Source organism: Papio anubis, chromosome 12, assembly GCF_008728515.1.
Source record: "Papio anubis isolate 15944 chromosome 12, Panubis1.0, whole genome shotgun sequence".
NCBI lineage: Eukaryota > Metazoa > Chordata > Mammalia > Primates > Cercopithecidae > Papio > Papio anubis.
The window spans coordinates 51790703-51814448 of NC_044987.1; the positions used below are offsets into that span (position 1 = coordinate 51790703).

The window sequence follows — 23746 nt, forward strand, 5'->3', positions numbered from 1 at the left end:
TTTTAAATTAAAACTATAGTACAGTAGTCTTTTGTAGAGTGCAACATTTTAATTTAGGGTTTCCTAGGGATATTTTACAACAAGAGAGATGCTATTTCTTAATGATAATATAGCTAATTTGGTCACAATGGCCAAATAAGTGAGATAAGTAATTAATGCCTTCACTTCTCTTTCATGATATCACCCATCATCCTCCTCTCCATTTAGCTGTTACTCTTCTAGAGCAGTGGTTATACCTAAACTATTACCTAAGAGGGTACCTGACATATAATAGGTGTTAAATAAATTCTTTCATAAACTGACAAACTGTGAGAGGATAAGACAAATAAAAAATGTTGACAAGGCCAGATAAGAGTAAGAAATGCATTGCTATTTTTCTTCTAGCAGTTACAACCTACAGAGACCACATTGGAGAAAGGAAGGCTCATGAAGGAGGTTTATGTTAATTAAAAATGCATTGCATTCAGGAGTTTGATATACTGTGGACTGTATGTGCTATATTTCACAGCCCAGTATCATACTTCTAACTGAGTAATTTCCCTTGGCAATTTCAATGAGTCTAAATTGTAGCTGAAGCAGTCACGCAAAGGAAAAACAAAAAGAATTAGTGTCATTTTTTTGTCATGTATCTTGTTTCTAAAATAGACCACATAATTCTAAAAATTTCATGAATATTAGAGAAGGAGATATGAGACTGAGTCCCAGTTAAATGCCCAGCTAGTTTGCTGATTTTGAATATATCTGACAGTTAACACTTTTGAGCTTTGTGCTAGTACTTAATATCTCATTTAATCCTCATTAAAATCCTATGAGCTATGTACTATTAATTGTTATCCTAATTTTATAGATGAGGAAACTGAAACTTAGGGAAGTTAAAGCAGTTGCATAGAAACAGTTATGAATAATGACTCCAGGACTCCAACACCGTTCACGTCATTCCAAAGTTTATGTTCTGAATCTGAGATCTCAAGTGAGGGCCTGTTTTGGAATCGGTGATCTCTAAGGGTCCTTTTATCTACTTGCTATGTGTCTCTGAATTATTTTTATATCTTTCTGGTTAAATCGATGCATTTGATAGGTATTATGGAATCTTTGAAATACAGAACTTCAGTCCCTATGATGTTAGAAAGGGATTCTTTTGCTTCCCAAGATTTGGTAAGAATGTAATAATCAAAGGTTTCCGGTTTCTTGATCCAAGAAAATAGGTAAAAGACAAATTTAGTGAAAGGTATATCTCATTTTGGATGAAGGAAGTTAAAAGTAAGTAAAATAAGTCTTAGAAAATGTATAAAAAGAACAAAGAATCAGTGGAAGATCAAAAAAGAAATTAAGTACATTTTAGAGTGAGGCATGAGGAATGTGTATTGTGTATTTATATCAGAGGAGAATGGTTTGGACAGAATTGTGGTAGACATAAACCACCAAATGTACTATATTTCTATCTAGGATCCAGACAAGATCTTGACTTTGTTCCCATCCAAACTTCCTGGAGGAGATGATGCCTGGGTTAAGTATTGAATGAGAAGCAGAAAAAATGGGTTTAGGGGTAAATAGTAGAGACATAGGGAACAATATGAAGAATATTGTAAATAACTAAATAGCATAAGGGTGACAATAAATATTTATTGGAAATATGCAAAGAGTGACAAAGAGAATATTTGATTAATATTTGCCTCTGCATGGGGATTTTAGCTAGTGTGGCTGGAATAATACTAGTGGTTTTAACTGAGATTAATGATATGGGACAGGCTGATGTTGAGGTATCTCTGGGATATCCAGAAATGATAATGAGTAGACGCTAGGGTAATGCATCAAGAATGTGAGAATAGGCATGAGCTGTTGATATGCACTAGGCACTAGGGGATCATATTTGTGGTGGTTAAAATCACCAGAAACGAATGAGCTTGCCCAGGGAGCATGTGTAGAGTGAGAATATTGATTGGGTTACTCTTATAGAAGTAAACTATATTGAGCATAAGAGATGACAGTCTTGCTCTGTTCTGCCATGTAGCCTGTATATTGTGCCAACTGTAGAGTTCTCATTATGTATAAATAAAAAAGATATCTAAAGGAAATACGTAAAAGACATTTATAACTGGTGTGTGTTTAGAGAAGAGTAAGAAAACTCTATTCTAAGCTATATGAGAAATAAAATAGTGACTCATCTGCCTAGGGAAAAGAAAATCTCCAAAGATATAAGAAGTAAAGTATTTGAAAGGCTGCCATAAGGAAAATAGATGTTTCATCTTTGTGTTTCTCCTGAAAGCATGACTAGGAATGCAGTTAGATTTTTAACTTAGAGAAAGCATTTTCTGAATATTTGTTCTCCCTGAAATTGAGATGAGCTCTTTTTGGGAGAGAAAGAATTCCTTGTTTCTGGCTGTTTGGCGGTATTCCAGGTTTGTTGTGGGAGGAATAAAAACTTCAGGAAAAGGGGTAAGGACAAGAAGATATCCTATGTCTAAAAAACAGTTTGTGATTCCTTGTCAGGGGATGCCCTTTACTTAATAAATTTTGTAGTCTGATAAAAATATCCAGTGGGTTTTTTTTCTCTAGGACTTAATTTTTTAAAAAAAATTATCGGAATCTGGTTCACTTTAAGACTCCTACTTAATGAGTTTGTTTTCCTCTGACTAAATATTGGTTATATTTTCTTCGTATATCCTTTGACCTTTGGCTATAACAATTCTCTCAACAATATTAAAAGAGTATTATTTGGAATTGACAATCTTATTTGCTAGTAGCTGAATGATCTAGTGGTGAAAATAACTGGCGGAGTCACGTAGTCTGTAGAGTAGCAGAGTACAATTTTAATAGTTCTGTGAAATCTTTATCCCATAATACAATGATTTAACAAATATATTGAATAAGCTTGTATGGCAAGGTGCAAGTACAAAGTGATGTTTCTCTTTCTTACCATAGACTTCCTTCTCTCTTGCCTTCTTCTTTCTTATCCCTGGATAAGGTCTCAGGAAGACCCAGTTGCTTTTCCAGTTAGCTTTGGGTACTAATAAATTCATAATCATATGTAATAATTCCCAAGGCTTATTGCATTGAAGCTTCTGTTCTCCCCTTAATCTCTCTTGGATCAAGCCTGCAGTGATTGAAGAAAACTACCATGGGGCAGGGAGTTTGTGATTTCTTTATTTTATCAACTTTTCTGCTTTTCCTTCACCTTCCACTCATAGAGCTGATCTAGTGCCCCCAGAGTCAGAAGGGATTAGGAGAAAGAGAGGCAAGGGGCAGAAATTTTTACCTGATTTGTATAGCTATAAAAGTACGTTGGTGACTGTAGCATTCTGGGTCTAATCAGGAGATAGAAACAACACAGTAGACTAAGCAAGGGATGTTTCCTATAAAGAATTAAGGATGATAAAAGAGGAACTATGCGATGTAACGAAATTATACAGCATGATAGGGCTGAGGGAATGTGCATAACCACCAACAAACTTGGAAGGGATTCAGGCCTTCTTGTAAGAGAAGGAATGGTTCAGCCCACTAGATAGCAGAGAAGTTCCCTCATTGGTTAGCCTGGAGCTGGCAGGAGTTGCCGGCAAGTGATAGACAACTTTCCACAGTGCCAGTGGGATTAGCAGGGGATCAGCAGCTGGGGGTGCGGGCTCACTGTGGGGCCCGGGACAGGCCCTGGCAGAAGGCCTTTAGAGCACATGTCTGAGTGGGGCTCTGGTTTCCAGGTTGAGAGGACTGTGGAAAGGTTGTCACCAGGCGAGACTGGTCACAGAGGGACGACATTCTCAGCCGATGGCTGGGGCAATGCTTAACTGGATGACCTCACACTCATGCCACGCACCCCCGACCCATGGTGAAAACTACAGGGCAGCCTTTTCCTCCTGCAGTATTCCTACATTCCTGTAACTGAGATAGCTTCACACTGTGCTCACTTTAAAGGATAAATGCTTAAGGAAATTTTATTATCACAGAGCATATATTCAAGAGTGTATTCTGAGCTAAGAGGCAATATATTGGTAACTAACATAGTGATTGTGAGATGTGGAAGATGTTAAATGCTGATTTTTTTTTTTCCTCATGATTTGCTGCTTAGATGCGGATGAGGTCTGAGTGCTGGCAAAACTGATTTCATGATCTCATAGAAGTTTTATATATGGGATCTAGCACCTCCCTAAGAGGTGAGTGCAAGTTATTGGCATTCTTTTTTTTTTTTTTTTTTATACTTTAAGTTCTAGGGTACATGTGCATAACGTGCAGGTTTGTTACATATGTATACTTGTGTCATGTTGCTGTGCTGCACCCATTAACTCGTCAGCACCCATCAACTCGTCATTTACATCAGGTATAACTCCCAGTGCAATCCCTCCCCCCTCCCCCCTCCCCATGATAGGCCTCGGTGTGTGATGTTCCCCTTCCCGAGTCCAAATGATCTCATTGTTCAGTTCCCACCTATGAGTGAGAACATGTGGTGTTTGGTTTTCTGTTCTTGCGATAGTTTGCTAAGAATGATGGTTTCCAGCTGCATCCATGTCCCTACAAAGGACACAAACTCATCCTCTTTTATGGCTGCATAGTATTCCATGGTGTATATGTGCCACATTTTCTTAATCCAATCTGTCACTGATGGACATTTGGGTTGATTCCAAGTCTTTGCTATTGTGAATAGTGCTGCAATAAACATACGTGTGCATGTGTCTTTATAGCAGCATGATTTATAATCCTTTGGGTATATACCCAGTAATGGGATGGCTGGGTCATATGGTACATCTAGTTCTAGATCCTTGAGGAATCTCCATATTGTTTTCCATAATGGTTGAACTAGTTTACAATCCTACCAACAGTGTAAAAGTGTTCCTATTTCTCCACATCCTCTCCAGCACCTGTTGTTTCCTGACTTTTTAATGATCGCCATTCTAACTGGTGTGAGATGGTATCTCATTGTGGTTTTGAGTTGCATTTCTCTGATGGCCAGTGATGATGAGCATTTTTTCATGTGTCTGTTGGCTATATGAATGTCTTCTTTTGAGAAATGTCTGTTCATATCCTTTGCCCACTTTTTGATGGGGTTGTTTGTTTTTTTCTTGTAAATTTGTTTGAGTTCTTTGTAGGTTCTGGATATTAGTCCTTTGTCAGATAAGTAGATTGCCAAAATTTTCTCCCATTCTGTAGGTTGCCTGTTCACTCTGATGGTAGTTTCTTTTGCTGTGCAGAAGCTCTTTAGTTTAATTAGATCCCATTTGTCAATTTTGGCTTTTGCTGCTGTTGCTTTTGGTGTTTTAGACATGAAGTCTTTGCCCATGCCTATGTCCTGAATGGTATTCCCTAGGTTTTCCTCTAGGGTTTTTATGGTATTAGGTCTAACATTTAAGTCTCTAATCCATCTTGAATTAATTTTCGTATAAGGAGTAAGGAAAGGATCCAGTTTCAGCTTTCTACTTATGGCTAGCCAATTTTCCCAGCACCATTTATTAAATAGGGAATCCTTTCCCCATTTCTTGTTTCTCTCAGGTTGAAAATGGCCATACTGCCCAAGGTTATTTATAGATTCAATGCCATCCCCATCAAGTTACCAATGAGTTTCTTCACAGAATTGGAAAAAACTGCTTTAAAGTTCATATGGAACCAAAAAAGAGCCCGCATCTCCAAGACAATCCTAAGTCAAAAGAACAAAGCTGGAGGCATCACACTACCTGACTTCAAACTATACTACAAGGCTACAGTAACCAAAACAGCATGGTACTGGTACCAAAACAGAGATATAGACCAATGGAACAGAACAGAGTCCTCAGAAATAATACCACACATCTACAGCCATCTGATCTTTGACAAACCTGAGAGTTATTGGCATTCACATTCTTGAATTTCTTTCCTACCTTTAGGACCTCAGGCAATAATAGAATGAAAGAAAAACTCATTAAAGGATATCATTTCCTAATATCTCTTCTCACCTCCATGTGTCTGTAGTCGAAAGTCTAAGTTTTTGTTTTCTTCTCACAAATCTCCAGATGGACCCATTATCTTATCAGGTCTAATACCTGTACATTTCCTTTACATTTTTAGGAGTGATTCTATCTTGTATTTTTTTCTTCATGACACTACAAGCTCCGTTTTTTTTCCCTAAACTTTTTCCTTGAAGAAAGCAATCACTACCCATTTGATTCTCCCAGTGGGCAATAACTATGGGTACATCAGAGAACATCATCAGTAATTCCCCAGACCACATAGGGTAATTTCTGCCAATTGGTTAGGACCGATATCATCCAGTTACTATTTGGGTAAATGTTCAAAGTGCAGATTAACTTTGAAGCCTCTGGAACAATTTCCTTAACCTTCCCTCATGTATCTTTTATGTGGGTGAGGGGCAAATGCTGGCAGGCTGATTTTACAATCTCTTTGTGTGTCCTACCACAACACTGACAGGGTGAGTTACTTGGCATTCTTGATTTTTTTATATTTTTTTGTTTTTATTTTTTATTTATTTATTTTTTTACTTTCCAAGTGGCTGAAGCCATTCTCAACTGTTTTCATAGTGGTCAACTAATTATCACTGTTTTGGAAAGTTTTAATAACAAAATGTTTATATTATATTCATGAAGAACTGGAAGACCATATTGCTAAGTAGGCTACAGTACATTTGGACAACAAAGAAGAATTCTGTGGTTATCATGGAGACAGTTATTTACATTTTATGCTCAGCACATGGTTGGTCAGCAGACAACACTGGGGCCATCCTGTCATCTGTGGCTTGACTCAAGGACCCATTTGGAGATTTATGTTGCAGATCCTGTACTGCCCACACAGTAGTGGTCTTTCTGTGTTTCCCAAATTTGAGGCAGAGATTTTATTAAATATTTACATTGGGGATTAAGAAATGTTGATAATTGCAAGCAGGAAAAAAAATGATTTTACTGAGTTTATGATGAAATCTTCTTCTATAACCTTGCCATTTAATGCACATTTAATAATTGTTCTACTTAGAACAATGTTCCATTGTCTCTGAAAAAGACATGATGTTTCCTAGTCACCATTTGATAGAGGGAGAAGGGCAAACTTTTTATATTCTTCCTTCTTGGGAAACCTAAGTAGTCAAAAAATAGTACGGCGATTTAGAAATGGGATGAAAACATATACATAAGATAAAGGCCATTGGACTTCACAATTTAGGTACACACTGATTATAAATGAGAGGAACAAATTAACGATATCTTTTTATCATAAAAAAGCATGTGGGGAAGGAAGCCTCTGAGATTTTAGAAGAAAAAAAAATAATTTTGGTGAATTCATCATTGCCCACAGTCTGGCCAGTAGTTTTCTTTCTTTTTTTTTTTTCCTTCTTTCCTTCCTTCCTTCCCTCCCTTCCTTCCCTTCCTTCCTTCCTTCCTTCCTTCCTTCCTTCCTCCCTTCCTTCCTTCCTTCCTTCCTTCCTTCCTTCCTTCCTCCCTCCTTCCTTCCTTCCTTCCCTCCCTCCCTCCCTTCCTTGTCTTTTTCTCTCTTTCTTTCTGTTTTAGAAGAGTCTCACTCTGTTGCCAGGCTGGAGTGCAGTGGCACGATTCTGGCTCACTGCAGCCTCTGACTCCTGGGTTCAAGCGATTCCTCTGCCTCAGCCTCCCGAGTAGCTGAGATTACAGGTGTGCACCATCACACCCAGCTAATTTTTGTATTTTTAGTAGAGATGGGGTTTCACCATGTTGGCCAGGATTGTCTTGATCTCCTGACCTCGTGATCCGCCTGCCTCGGCCTCCCAAAGTGCTGGGATTACAGGTGTGAGCCACCGCGCCTGGCCAGCAGTTTTCTTTATCATAATTGTGTGTTCTTGTTTAGTGTGTTGCTTCTTTTTGAACAAGTTTAGGATTTTCTCCCATTCTCTTCTCTAATTGTTAAACTACTCTTCATCTTTCAACATCCAGCTCTGACAGGGCCCTTCTGTGAAATTTACTCATCTATCCTTGGCAGAGATGGTAATCTGTCTTCCCTCTATACCCTGACAAAACTCTTTATTCTTTTATTTTAAAACCTGCTATGTTTGACCAGTAATCAATCCATTGTCTATCTTCCATCTATCTAATCATTCATCATCATCTATTTATGTATTTATTCATCGTATCTTTCCTATCTATTAAAATGCAGACTCATCTAATAAGGTAAGTTCTGTGTATGATTCAATATCCTGTCCTACTGTTCTTGGCGCATATAGGCATACCATTTTATTTTATTTTATTTTATTTTATTTTATTTTATTTTATTTTATTTTAGGAGATGAGGTTGCTTTGTTGCCCAGGCTGGCGTGCAGTGGTGTGATCACAGATCACTGCAGCCTCAACCTGCTGGGCCCAGGCAATCTTCCTGCCTCAGCCTCCTGAGTAACTGGGATTACAGACACGAACCACCACAGCCATGTAATTGAATTGTATTGCACATCTTTTACAAACTGAAAGTTTGTGGTGACCTGTGTTGACCAAGTCTACTGGCCCCATTTTTCCAACAGCATGTGCTCATTTCATGTCTCTGTGTCACATTTTGGTAATTCTTGCAATATTTCAAATGTTTTCATTATTACTATATCTATTATGGTGATCTGTGATCCATGATCTTTGATGTTACTACGGTAATTGTTTTGGGGTTCCATGAACTACACCTATGAAGATAAGAAACTTAATAGATAAGTGTTGTGGGTCTTCTGACTGCTCCACTGACTGGCTGTTCCTCCATATCTCTCTCTCTGTCTCTCTCTCCCTCTCCCTCCCCCACTCCCCTTAGGCCTCTTTATTCCCTGAGACACAACAATATTAAAGCTAGACCAGTTAACAACCCTACAATGGCTTCTAAATATTGAAGTGAAAGGAAAAGTCGCACATCTCTCACTTTAAATCAAAGCTAAAATTGATTAAGCTTAGTGAGGAAGGTATGTCAAAAGTCAAGATAGCTCAAAATCTAGGCCTCTTTTGCTAAACGGTTAGCCAAGTTGTGAATATAAAGGAAAATTTCTTGAAGGAAATTAAAGGTGCTACTCCAGTGAACACATGAATGATAAGAAAGTAAAACAGCCTTATTGCTGATATGGAGAACATTTTAGTGGTCTGGACAGAAGATCAAACCAGCCATAACATTCCCTTAAGCCAAAGACTAATCCAGAGCAAGGACTTAACTCTCTTTAATTCTATGAAGGCTGACAGAGTTGAGAAAACTGCAGAAGAAAAGTTGGAAGCTAGCAAAGGTTGGCTCATGAAGTTTAGGCAAAGAAGCCAACTCTATAACATAAACATGCAAGGTGAAGCAGCAGGGGCTGATGTAGACGCTATTGGAAGATCTAGCCAAGATTGTTGATGAAGATAGTTGCACTAAATACCAGATTTTTCAATGTGGACAAAACAGCTTTCTATTGAATGAAAATGCCATCTAGGACTTTCACAGCTGCAGAGAAGTTCATGGCTGTCTTCAAAGCTTCAAAAGACAGATTGACTTTCTTAATAGGGGATAATGCAGTTTGTGACTTTAAGTCGAAGTCAGTGCTCATTTACTATTCCAAAAGTGGAACCTAAAGATATGACTGAATTGCTACAATCTCATGATAAAACTTGAGCAGAGCTGATGAGGAGTTGCTTCTTATGGATGGGTAAAGAAAGTGGTTTCTTTCTTTTCTTTTTTTTTGAAATGAAGTCTCACTCTGTCACCCAGGCTGAAGGGCAGTGGCAAGATCTCGGCTCACTGCAACCTTTGCCTCCCAAGTTCAAGCGATTCTCCTGCCTCAGCCTCTTGAGTAGCTGGGATTATAAGGATGTGCCACCATGTCTTGCTAATTTTTGTATTTTTAGTAGAGATGGGATTTCATCATGTTGGCCAGACTGATCTCGAACTCCTGACCTCAGGTGATCTGCCCACCTCGGCCTCCAAAAGTGCTGAGATTACAGGCATGAGCCACTGCGCCTGGCCAAAAAGTGGTTTCTTGATATGGAAGCTATTCCTGGTGAAGATGCTGTGAACACTGAAATGACAACAAAGGATTTAGCATATTCCATAACCTTAGTTCATAAAGCAGTGGCAGAGTTTGAGAGGACTGACTCCAAATTTGAAAGAAACAGCATTGCGTGCCACAGATAAATCTTTCATGAAAAAAAAAAGTCAATTGATGCACCAATCTACACTGCTCTCTTATTTTCAGAAATTTCCATAGCCACTCCAACCTTTAGCAACCACCTCCCTGATCAGACAGCAGCCATCACATCTATGCAAGACTCTTCACCAGCAAAAACATGATGACTCACTGAAGGCTTAGATGATCTTTAGCATTTTTTAAATCAATGAAATATTTTAAAATCAGGGTTTGTACATTATATTTAGACATAATGCTATTGCACATCTGAAAGACTACAAAATGGTATAAATATAACTTTTATATGCCCTGGGAAATCAAAAAATGTGTATGATTTATAGTACTGCAGTGATACGAAACTGAACCTGCTATATCTCCACCGATAGTAGGTGGTCAAACAACTGAATAATAAAACAAAAATTCTGAGCAGTGAAGTTGGTTGTAAACACTGAATCTTGAAAGAAAATTAAAAGCTTTTTTTTTTCTGGCCTGTCATGGTGGCTCACGTCTGTAGTCCCAGTACTTTGGGAGGCCGAGGCGGGCAGATCACTTGAGGTCGGGAGTTCGAGACCAGCCTGGACAACATGGCGAAACCACGTCTCTATTTAAAATACAAAAATTAGCCAGGTGTGGTGGCAGGCACCTGTAATCCCAGCTACTCGGGGGGCTGAGGCAGGAGAATTGCTTGAACCTGGGAGGCGGAGGTTGCAGTGAGCCGAGATAGCACTATTGCACTCCAGTCTTGGGGACAAGAGCGAGACTTTTTTTTTTTTTTTTTTTCCACTTTAGCCTTTGTGCTTCCATTAACCAAACAGTTGGTTCTGGCTGCAGTCTAGCTTTTTGAAGCAGGGACAGGAGATTTCAAAACAGTGCTGCATACACAGAATGCAGATTTTTTTTTTTGTTTTGTTTTTATTTTTCTCCCCCCAAGTTCCTTCATTTCAAGGCCATGGACTTTTGCCAAGTTGTGAGGAAGTCAACAAAACAGGAGGCAAGACATGTGTCCACTCTGCAGCACTTCCCTGATTCATGTGGTCAAGCCAAAACAATGGTCTTGGGTATCTACTACTTACTAGACACTGGGCAAAAGTCTACCTGATTGAGTCATGTGATTGGACTTTGCCATCGGTGAAAGTAATGATGGGAGCAGAGTGGGGAGAGATAAGGCAGCAATGCTTGTGTATAGTGGCTGATTAAGGGAGAGGTGAATTTCTGGATTGATTTGTATATCTCTGTGAGCAGAAGCTGAATAAAGAAAGTTTCCATTCCTCTCCCACTGCCTTAATTTAGATCCTTTTCCTCTCTACAAAGATGTATATTTCTGAATTCACACTGATCTCCCTTATATTCATCATGCATACAGCAGCAAACATTATATTTTTGATCACATTATTATCTTGATGAAAACTTTCAATGACTTCCCACTGACTGCCTCAGCTTAGCTTACAAAGCTCCCTGTCATTCGGGCTCTTTCCACCTCTGCAACCACATCTCTGCCACTCTCTGCCTTGTTTATAAAATAATAAACTTTTTATGTCTAGCTCTGTTTGTTCATAAATACTTTGAGTGCAGAGCCTATATCTCATTTATCTTTTTTCTACTTAGCTACGAGCATAGTGTCTGCAATACAATAGAAGTTCTCTAAATATAAGCACATTGGTTTATTGAGGTCAAGGACCATGCATTATACATTTCTATTTCTAGCTGTTACCACACTTCCTAGTATGTTGTGGTGTTCAAACAATTTTGTTTAAGTCACCTGAACTGAAATTGGGCCTCCACAGCAATAACATTTGTTAAATAATGAACTTTTTGTTAATATGGCCCTGTCCTACATTATAGTAGATTTTCTCCAGTTATTCTTAGTGTGTGACAAATTCATTCTGCTAGCTATCAGCTACTATAGGCCTGATTTTTCCCAGTTTTTGCTCCAGAAAAGTCAATATTTGCATCCTATTCTGTTTCCTGGCTTTATAGTGTGTGTTTGACTGTTGGTTTGCAAACTTGATTTTGCAAGTCCAATTCAGTTAAATTAAATTTGATAGCCATATATATTAATTAAAATATAATGTTAGTTTGTACCATATTAATTTGCAAATACTTGAATATCCTTGACTTACAAAAATAGTTACTTTATGTGGTGGGCAAAGATAGTTTGATTTTTCTTAATCTTTCTACCTGTTTTCCTGGTGATCTGATGAGGGTAGACTGTCAACTATGAGTATATTGCTAAGCGACATTGCTTGTGATAAAAAATGATTGAGCAGCCAGGCACGGTGATGGCTCACACCTGTAATTCCAGCACTTTGGGAGGACGAGGTGGGTGGATCATGAGGTCAAGAGATTGAGAACATCCTGGCCAACATGGTGAAACCCTGTCTCTACTAAAAATACAAAAATCAGCTGGGCATGGTGGTGCGTGCCTGAACTCCCAGCTACTCAGGTGGCTACTCAGGCGGTTGAGGCAGGAGAATTGCTTGAACCCGGTAGACGGAGGTTGCAGTGAGCCGAGATTGCGCCACTGCACTCCAGCCTGGTGACAGAGCAAGACTCCATCTAAAAAAAAAAAAAAGATTGAGCAACTAAGATAGAAGAAACTATATATGAGTTATAAATACCTTATGCGAAGGCAATACCTTAGACTTTCTTAGGATGTTAAGTCTTGTAATGCCATGTCTTTTGAGGGGAGCCTGGAAGCTAAGCTTGTGGAGTTTTACAAAAGTTATTGATTTCTGTAGAAAGTGAGGCTTCTAAGCTAGGTTGTTTACCACAATGCCTGTGGTAGGCAGCCTCCAAAATGGATCCAAAAAATCCCTGACTCCTGGTATTCGTGCCCTTATGTAATTTTGTTCTCTTAAGTGTAGGCTGGACCTAGTGACACATCTCTAACAACTAGGATATAACAAAAGTTATGGCCAGTTCCAAGATAAGGTTACAAATGGCCCTAGGTTCCTTCTTGTTCATCCTCTCTTGTGCTCTTGCTTGACTGCTCTGATGTAAGCCTGTTAGTACATTGTGTGCTACTCTCCTGTGGAGAAGGCCTATGTGGCAAGAAACTGAAGGGAGCATCTGGCCAATAGCAAGAATGGAACTGAGGCCTTCAGTCCAATAACCTGTAAGGAACTGAACTCTGCCAATAACCAGGCAATGAGCTTATAAGTGAATCTTCCCCTAGTGAAGTCTTGAGATTACTGCATCCCTGGCTGATGCCTTGATTACAGCCTTGTGAGATACCTTGAACCAGAAGACTCAGGTAAATTGCACCCAGATTCCTGTCCTATAGAAACTGCAGGATTCAAGAAAAAAAAGGTTTGTTGTTTTAAGCTAGCAATTCTGGAGCCAATTTGTTATGCATCAATAGATAACTAATACCCTATATGATGCAAGTTTCATCTCCTTGCATCTGAGCAGTCATCTGGGAAACATGTATCTCCCAGAGAGCTATGCTGGACCAACACTGATGTGCTGGACCACTGCAAGGATTCCTGATGATGAAGAATGCTTGATGCTACCCTGCTGGCAAGTGGATTCTGTTCTATATTCTACTGATGCCTATGGTAGTGTGAGAGTCAGAATTTTAGTTGTACATATGAAGATCTCCCTGACAGTTGCAGATTAGAGTTAAGTCTAATATATCCAGATACTGTATTGGAAACTGGAAAAAGAATTATAGGGAGAGTCTATGATCTCCAGGAAAATAGACATGTAAGCAAATAAAATAGAATATTAGATGCTATCATTTATTAAATGATTATACTATTTTAGACGTGGCCCTTGGATCTTTACTCATCACTATAGTTCTTATATTATTTCTATTTGATAGATTATTCCTATTTAATATTATTATTATTCCTATTTAATGGATTAAAAAACTGAACCTGGCTGGGTGTGGTGGCTCATGCCTGTAATCCTAGCACATTGGGCGACTGAGGCAGATGGATCGCTTAATCCTAGAAGTTTGAGACCAGCCTGGATAATATGTGAAACCCCATCGCTACAAATAATACAAAATTAGCCAAGCCTGGTGGCATGTGCCTGCAGACCCAGCTACTTGGGAGGCTGAGGTAAAAGGATTGCTTGGGCTGGGAGGTCAAGGCTGCAGTGAGCTGAAATCATGCCACTGTACTCCAGCCTGGGTGACAGAGACCCTGTTTCTGAAAAAACAAAACAAAACAAGATAAAACAGAAACAAAAAACTGAACCTAAGAAAAGTTAATCGATTGAGCCAGTGTGTTAGTCCTTTTTATGATGCTATGAAGGAATACTGGAGACTAGGTAATTTGTAAAGAAGAGAGGTTTATTTGTCTCACAGTTCTGCAGGATGTACAAGTGTGACACAGGCATCTGCTCAACTTCTAGTGAGGCCTCAGGAATTTATAACTCATGGCAGAAGGTGAAAGGTGAGCAGGTGTGTCACATGGTGAGAGGGAGCAAGAGATATGCCAGGCTCCTTCAAGCAACCTGCTCTCGAACTAACAGAGCGAGAACCCGCTCATCACCAAAGGTTTAATGCTAAACCATTCTTTTTATTATTATTATTACTATGCTTTATGTTCTAGGGTACTAAACCATTCTTAAGGGATCCATCCTCATGATCCAACACCTCCCACTAGGTCCTACCTCCAAAACTGGGAGTGACATTTTAACATGAGATTTGGAGGAGACACACATCCAAACCATATCAGCCAGTATTACAAACTTAAGAAATGACAGATCTGGTATTGAATCCAGAGTGTGTTTGTTTAAATACCTGTCAACCTTAGGCAATGTTTACCACATCTTTCTCCTGAGAACCCTGCATACTGCCCTTGGATTCCATGATACTGTATTTCTTGATTGTATTTCCTGGGCTTCTCTTTATCAGAATTCTATATTTTTAAAACAGATACACACACACAATACATATGTATACAAAATTGTATGCATTATATGTGTGTATATATAAAATATATTTGCAATGTAACCATTTTAAGTATCCAATTCGGTGACCATTCATTATATTCACAATATTGTGAAACCATCACAGCTGTCTATTTCCAAAACTTTTTCATCGCTCCAAACAGAAACCTGGTATATATTAAGCAATAATTCCCCCATTCTCCCCTCTCCGTAGCCTCTGTTAATCCCTAATTTACTTTCTGTCACTATAACTTTGCTTATTCTAAATTTTTTCTGTAAGATAAGTCATAACATTCACCCTTTTGTTTTTGACTTATTTTACTTAGAATGTAAGATTCATCCATGTTGTAGCACGTATCAGAACTTCCTTGCTCTTTATGCCTGAATAATATTCAATCGCACACATATATTAATTTTTGTTTATCCATTTTTAAATTGACGTATACTTAAGTTATTCATACCTTTTTGTTGTATCTGTTTGAGTCCCTGTTTTCATTAATTTTGTGTGAATTCCTAGGAGAGAAGTTTCTGGGTTATACAGTAATTCTATGTTTAACTTTTTGAGAAACAGCCAAATTATTTTCCATAGTGACTGTACCATTGTACGTTCCTGCCAGCAATGTACAAAGGTTCCAGTTTCTCCAAATCCTTGCCAATAATTTGCTTTTTTTCCTCAAAAAATTATTATTATAGGCATCCCCATTGGTGTGATGTGGTATCTCACTGTAGTTTTGACTTATACATCCCTATTGACTAATATTGTTGAGCATTTTTCATGTGCTTTTCTCTGATGAATTGAATATTTTATCTTGTGGAGTGGTCATCTTTAGTGAGTTTTTTTTTTGTCTTTGGTGCATAGCTAAATCATCTTTCCTTTGTTCATATTTGTGTGCCATATTTTCCTTCATTCTTTAATTTTTGATATTTTTCTATTCTTGCATTTTAGTTGTGGATCTATTTTTTAAAAATCTCTTGACAATCTTTATCTTTTATCTATAGAAAAGTAGCTCATTAATATTTAATAGACTAACATACATATGGGCTTGTATCTACATTTTTTATGCTTTCTCTTTGTTCTACCATCTCTATGATTTTTTTCTCTATGCTATTTGCTTTTATTGTAGACTGAATGTGCTCCCCTACAGGTGTATGTTGAAGCCTTATCCACCAATGTGATGGTATTGGGAGGTAGGGCTTTTGGGAAGTAACTGGGCTTAGATGAGGTCATGAGGGTGGATCCTCTATGGTAGATTAGTGCCCTTGTAAGAAGGGGAAGAGATACCAGGCCTCTCTTTTCTGCCATGTGGAGATGTAGCAAGTAGGCAGCCATCTGCAAGACAAAAACAGAATCTGCTGGGTTTCTCAGCCTCTAGTGAGAAATACATGTCTGTTGTTTAAGTCACCCAGTCTATGGTATCTTGGTAGAGCTAAAACAGCTTCCTTTTGGATTGGCTCAATAACTTTTATCATCCATGTTTTCATATATATCACTTTCTTCTTGCTGCTGTAAGAAATGGCACAAATTTAGTGGATTACAACAACACAAATTTATTCTCTTATATTTATGAAAGGCAGAGTCTAAATCAGTTTCACTGGGTTACAGTCAAGATGTCAACAAGACTAATTCCTCTGGTGGTATGAAAGGGAGAATCTGTTTCCTCGCCCCTTTCAGTTTCTACTGGACACCTGTATTTCTTGCTTTAGGACTCTATTTCATCGTCAAAGCTCATAATTGCAACATCTGCTTTTATCATCACATATCTTTTCCTTTTTTTTTTTTTTTGAAATGGAGTCCAGCTCTGTCGCCCAGGCTGGAGTGCAGCGGCGAGATCTCGGCTGACTGCAAGCTCCGCCTCCCGGGTTCACGCCATTCTCCTGCCTCAGCCTCCCAAGTAGCTGGGACTACAGACGCCCACCACCACGCCTGGCTAATTTTTTGTATTTTTAGTAGAGACGGGGTTTCACCGTATTAGCCAGGATGGTCTCAGTCTCCTGACCTCGTGATCCGCCCGCCTCGGCCTCCCAAAGTGCTGGGATTACAGGCGTGAGCCACGGCGCCCGGCCTCTTTTCCTCTTCTATATCTCTGTAGTCGCCACATCAAATTCCCCAATACTTCCCTCTTATAAGAGGGCACTTGTGATTATATTTAGGGACTGCCTGCGTAGTACAGAATAATCTCTCCATTTCAAGATCCTTAATTAATCCACAAGTTCCCTCTTGTCATATAAAGTAACAATCACAGGTTCCAAAGCTTAGAACATATATATCTTTGGTAGTCACTATTCAGGACCATACTAGCATAAAATTTACACAATTTGTTCCAATGGAGAATGCTCCATTGGTCACCCAAAATATTACGACATGAATGTCTTCACTTATAATACCTGAAGGTAATCAAAACTGTTACCCTCCTTTTGGAAAACATAGGAAATTAGAATACTTTATCTCTTCTCAACTTTTATATTATATTTGTGAATTTAATTTTTATTTTATTCTATAAATATTATTATAATTATATAGTCAGTCTTCTTTCAGATTTATTTACATATATTTCACCTTTATTTTATTCTTTTTTTCTTGTACTTCAGACCTTTCATCTGGGATTATATGTCATAGAACTTCCTTTTGTGAGATTCATACAGTGCCAAACGTTCTAAATGTACTTGTTTGTTTAAAAGTGTCTTTAATTATCTGTCACTCTTGAAAGATACTTTTGTGAGTATAGAATTCCGGGTTGAAAATAGTCTTTCAACATGTTGAAGAGGTAAGTACACTGTCATCTGGCTTGGAATGTATTTGTTAAAAAGTCAGCTATCAGTCTAATTGATGATTGTCTAAGGGTAATCTATCTTCCCTCCCTCCAAAGATGCTATTAATATATTTTCTTCATCTTTAGTATTTCAATGTTACTATTATGTGTATGTGAAAAATTTCTGTTCATTTTCTTTTATACTTCTTGGATTTCATGAATCTGAGACATTGACTATGTCATCATTCTAACATCTGCTATTCTATATTCTATCTATATTTTCATTATGTAATTTGGAATAGGCACATACATTATACCTTAGCTTCCTTTTTTCTGTCTCTCTTACCCACTCTTTCACATTTTCCACCACTTCCTTAATCTTTGTGAGGCCTTCTGAATAATTTTTAAAAACGATTTTCAGTTCTATTTTCAATTGTGTCTAATATATTATTAAGACTGCACATTAATTTTTTACTTTGGACTATTCTATATTTTAATTCCAGAAGTTAAATTCAGTTTTTTTCCTGCAGTTATTATAAGGCTTTCTCTTCTTTTATTTTCTTAAACATTTTAAATATATGTTTAAAATACTTCACATTTGATAATTGCAAAATTATAAAAAATTTCTGAAATTTGTGTGAATTTGTTTCTGCTGGTTTTTATTTAGCTTTTGGATGATTCTCCCCTAGTGTGTCTTGTTTCCTTCTGGGCTCATTTTTGATTATGAAATACTTAGTGCCCACATAAAATTATTTGTGGGGATTTTTGAGTTTACAGCCTTTGTGTTTGCTACTTCCAGGCACCAAAGGGCACCTCTTGTCATGGGCCACTTTTAATTTGAGGCTTTTAGAACTATAAAATGCTATTAATATCAGTCACAAATAAGCTGGAGATTTATCTGCAATCCTGAAGACTTCGTGGAATTATTTTCATATCCCATGCCCCTTTCTCATCAGAGCCAAGGCAACTTTCCATGCATTAGCCTTGGATTGGGACAGGGTTAGATGTTTATTTAAGCCATTCTTACCTAATTGAATTGCCGTTGGAGTCACAGACTTTATTACTCCCCAGGTTTTATTGCTCTACTGAAAATCCTGGGAAACTCTCAAAATCTAAGCTCTTCCTAGGTATGGCAAAATCCCTCAGAATTAAAGTGGTTTCAGTGTTCTGCTCACCTCCTTGGATTTCTACCTTTGCTTAGATTTTAGTGTCATGATTCATAAGTCTGTTGTCAACTCTACATTATTTTAGAAAGATTCTTATAATGTTTTAACCTGAATTTTTTTATTATTTATTATCAAAGTTTGATACACATACTTGACCTATCTCTCAAGTTAATAGAAAGAGAAAATGTCTTCTTTGTAGCTTAACTTTCATTTTATCATTTTCTTTATCGATCTTTCTGTGCTTCAGTTGTGCCTTTTCTTTTGATCTAGTTTCAATTTCTGAATTTCTCCATTTAGATATGTTTAATCAGTTGTTTGTTTAGGCTTCCAATGAAAGTTTAGCGGGCACATAAGTACCTCGTTACGTCATCCAAAGATATTAAGTATATCGTTTGCTGAGTTTACACACACACACACACATACACACACACACACTCTTATATAATCATCACTCCAATTAGTGTCTAAACTATTTTCATAATCCAGTATATTCTAAATTCTGATGTGCTTCTTTTCAGTCACCTATTTCCTCACCAGGCCACACTATGCTCATATCTACAACTAAAGTTTTGTCTATTCTGCTCTAAACTTGTACATAAATAGTATCCTATGGAGTATGTTATTTTTATTTGGTTTTCACTCAGCATCATATTTTTCATATTTATGCATGGTGCTGTGTTCATCAGTACTTCATTGCTTTAATTTTTTGAGTAGCATTTCATTGCTTGAATATGCCACAATGTGTTAATTCATTCATCTGATAATGGACATCTGGATTATTTCCATATCTGGGCTATTATAATATTTCTTATTTTTTGTGCTTATGTGTGTAGAAAACATGCAGAATTTTAAAAAGAATTCTCTAGTGTTATTACCTAAAAGTAGAATTGTTGGGTCTATCTATCTGAAAAACCATTAGTCAACATTTTTTTTTCAAATTTGATTTAAAAAACAAAAACAGACACAGTGCGAAGAAAGTCTGAAAATTAACTAAAGGCAAATAAAACTACATCATAATCAAACAGTTTAAAATCAAAGATAAAGAACATACCTTAAAGGGAGCCAGAGAAAAAAGAAATTTTACACAATGGTATAACAATATTAATGGCATCTGATTTCTCCTGAGACAAAAATAGTGCCAGAAGACAGTGGGATGACATAATTATAATGCTGAAAGAAAACAATTTTTCAGGTAAAAATTTTAGTCCAGTGAAAATGTATTTGAAAAAATGTAGGTGATACATAGACATTTTCAACTGTACAGGTGTTGAAAGAACTTGTTGACAAGAAACCTGCACTACAATACATGCTAAAGTCAAGTGGGCTTGGTGCAGCCTCTGCGGTTATTCCTCCTTCCTTGCCACTCACCGCCACCTGCCTGGTTGCCTCAGCCCTGGGCATGCCATTGCCTCCATGAGTATTTCTTCCCTTGCTACCTTTTGGCCTTTGTAAACTTTTTATATTTTTAAAATTTATTTATTTTTAATTTTAGTGGGTCATAGTAGGTGTAGATATTTATGGAGTACATGATATATTTTGGTACAGGCATGCAATGCTTAATAATAACATCAGGGTAAGTGGGGTATCCTTCGCCTTAAGTGTTTATCCTTTGGTTACAAACAATCCAATTCAATTATATTATTTATTTTTTAAATAAGTACCCTGTTATTTAAAATGTACAATTAAATTACCATTGACTATAGTCACCCTGTTGTGCTATTAAATACTAGTTCTTACTCATTCTTTCTATTTTTTTGTACCCATTAACCATCCCCACTTCCCCACTCCCCAAACTCCCACTATCCTTCCCAGCCTCTATTAACCATCCTTCTACTCTCTGTCTCCATTAGTTCAATTGTTTTAATTTTTAGCTCTCACAAATTAGTGAGAACATTCAAAGTCTGTCTCTCTGTTCCTGGATTATTTCACTTAATATAATAATCTCCAGTTCCATTCATGTTGTTGCAAACAACAGAATCTCATTCTTTTTAGGGCTGAATAGCAATACATTGTGTAAATGTACCACATTTTCTTTATTCATTTAGTTTGTTGATGGACACTTGGGTTGCTTCAAAATCTTGGCTATTGTGAGCAGTGCTCCAATAAACATGAGAATGAAGATACCTCTTCAATATACTGATGTAGTCATTCATTTTCACACTACTGATAAAGACATACCTGAGACTGGGCAATTCACAAAAGAAAGAGGTTAATTGGACTTACAGTTCCACGTGGCTGGGGAGGCCTCACAATCACGGCAGAAGGTGAAAGACACATCTCACATGGCAGCAGGCAAGAGAAGAGAGCTTGCGCAGGGGAACTCCTGTTTTTAAAACCATCATATCTCATGAGACTTATTCACTATCATAAGAACAGCATGGGAAAGACCTGCCCCCATGATTCAATTACCTCCTGCTGGTTCCCTTCTAAAATGTGGGAATTCAAGATGAGATTTGGGTGGGGACACAGCCAAATGTATCAACTGATTTCTTTTGTGTATACACCTAGGAGAGGATTGCTGGATTATATAGTAGCTCTACTTTTAGTTTTTTCGAGGCACCTCCAAACTGTTATCCATAGTGCTTCTACTAATTTACTTTCCCACCAACAATGTGGGAGGGTTCTCTTTTCTCTGCATCCTTACCAGCATTTGCTCTTGCCTGTTTTTTGGATAAAAGCCATTTTTACTGGGGTGAGATTTTTTTTTTTGCAGTGTTGTGCATTTCTCTCTTGGTTAATGTTATTGAGCATCTTTTCATGTACCTATTTGCCATTTTTATGTCTTTTTTTGATAACTGTCTATTCAGATATTTTGCTTGTTTTAAAATTCGATTATTATATATATTTCCTATAGAGTTGTGTGAGCTCCTTATATATTCTAGTTATTAATTCCCAGTCAGATTGGTGGTTCACAAGTATTTTCTCCCATTCTGTGGGTTGTCCCTTCGCTGCATTGATTTTTTATTGGCTTTGTAGAATCTCTTGAACTTGACACAATCCCACTTGTCCATTTAGTTGAAGTTTTTCTACTTTTTTGATGTAGGCACTTACGGCTATAAACTTTCCTCTTAATATTACTTTTGCTGTATTGAGTAGATTTTGGTATGTGTGTTTCCATTGTCACTTGTTTCAAGAAATGTTTCAATTTTCTTAATTTCTTCATTAACCCACTGGTCATTTGGGAACATATTGTTTACTTTCTGTGTGTTTGTATAGTTTCCAAAATTCCTCTTGTTATTGATTTCCAGTTTTATTCCATTGTGGTCAGAAAAGATGGTTGATATTATTTCAGTTTTTTTGAATGTTTCGAGATTTGTTTTGTGACCCAACATATGATCTATCCTTGAGAATGGACCATGTGATTAGGAGAAGAATGTGTATTCTGCAGCTGTTGGATGAAATGTTCTGTAAATATCTGTTAGGTCCATTTGTTCTATGATGCAGAGTAAGTCCAATATCTCTTTATTGATTTTTCTTATGGATAATCTGTCCAAGGCAGAAAGAAGGTTGTTGAACTCTCTAGCTATTATTGCTTTGGAGTTTAATCTCCTTCTTTAGCTCTAATAATACTTGTTTTAACTAGCTGAGTGCTTCAGTGTTGGGGGCATTTATACCTGTAGTAGTTATATCCTCTTGCTGGATTCATTCCTTTACCATTATATAATGACCTTCTTTGTCTCTTAGTACAGTTTTTGACTTGAAATCCGTTTTGTCTGCTATAGGTATAGCTACTCCTCTTCTTTGTGGTTTCCATTGGCATAGGATATCTTTTTCTGTCCCTTTATTTTCAGTCCATGTGTATCTCTAATAAGTGTGTTTTTTCTATGCAATAGGTAATACATTTTTAAAAAAATACATTCAGCCACTCTATGTCTTTTGATGGAAGAATTTAGGCAATTTATATTCAATGTTATTATTGATAAGGAATTACTTTTGTCATTTTGTTATTTGTTTTCAGGTTGTTTTGTGGCCTTCTCTTTCTGCTTTCTTTTTTTAATTAAAGAGTTTAAGGCCGAGTAAGGTGGCTCATGCCTGTAATCCCAGCACTTTGGGAGGCCGAGGCGGGCGGATCATGAGGTCAGGAGATCGAGACCATGCTGGCTAACACAGTGAAACCCCATCTTTACTAGAAATACAAAATATTGGCTGGGCGTGGCGGCAGGTGCCTGGAGTCCCAGCTGCTTGGGAAGCTGAGGCAGGAGAATGGCATGAACCCAGGAGGTGGAGCTTGCAGTGAACCGAGATTGTGCCATTGCACTCCAGCCTGGGCGACAGAGCGAGATTTCGTCTAAAAAAAAAAAAAGAGAGAGAGAGTTTAATCCATTTACATTCAATGTTATTATTAATAAGTAAGGACTTACTCCTTCCATTTTGTTATTGGTTTTGTGGTTGTTTTGATCTTCTCTTTCTTCTTTCTTTACTTTCTGTCTTCCTGTTATTGAAGTTGATTTTGTCTGGTGGTATGTTTTAATTTTTTGCTTTTTATTTTTCATGTATCTCTCATATGTTTTTAGATTTGAGATTACCATGAGGCTTGCAGAGACATCTTACAACCCATTATCTCAAACTTTGACAATATAACACTGATTGCATAAACAAACAAGCAAAAATAAAACCAATAAACACTTTACTCTTTAACTTCATCTCCACGCTTTTTTTTTTTTTTTCTTTTTTTGAGACAGAGTCTCCCTCCATTGCCCAGGTTGGAGTGCAGTGGTGCAATCTCGGCTCACTGCAAGCTCCGCCTCCCGGGTTCAAGCAATTCTCCTGCCTCAGCCTCCTGAGTAGCTGGGACTACAGGCACCTGCCACCACGCCTGGCTAATTTTTTGTATTTTTAGTAGAGACGGGGTTTCACCATGTTAGCCAGGA

The 23746-nt window shown here is 37.6% G+C and overlaps 1 long non-coding RNA gene across 1 annotated transcript in view; it reads left to right on the forward strand.

Annotated features, from left to right (window-relative positions):
- The first annotated feature begins 16942 nt into the window (after nt 1-16942).
- The window catches only part of LOC110741251, a 48807-nt gene continuing 42003 nt past the window's right edge, over nt 16943-23746 (forward strand). The window contains exon 1 of the long non-coding RNA XR_004177429.1: nt 16943-17724. This is a non-coding gene — a long non-coding RNA (uncharacterized LOC110741251). The remainder of the gene's footprint in view (nt 17725-23746) is intronic.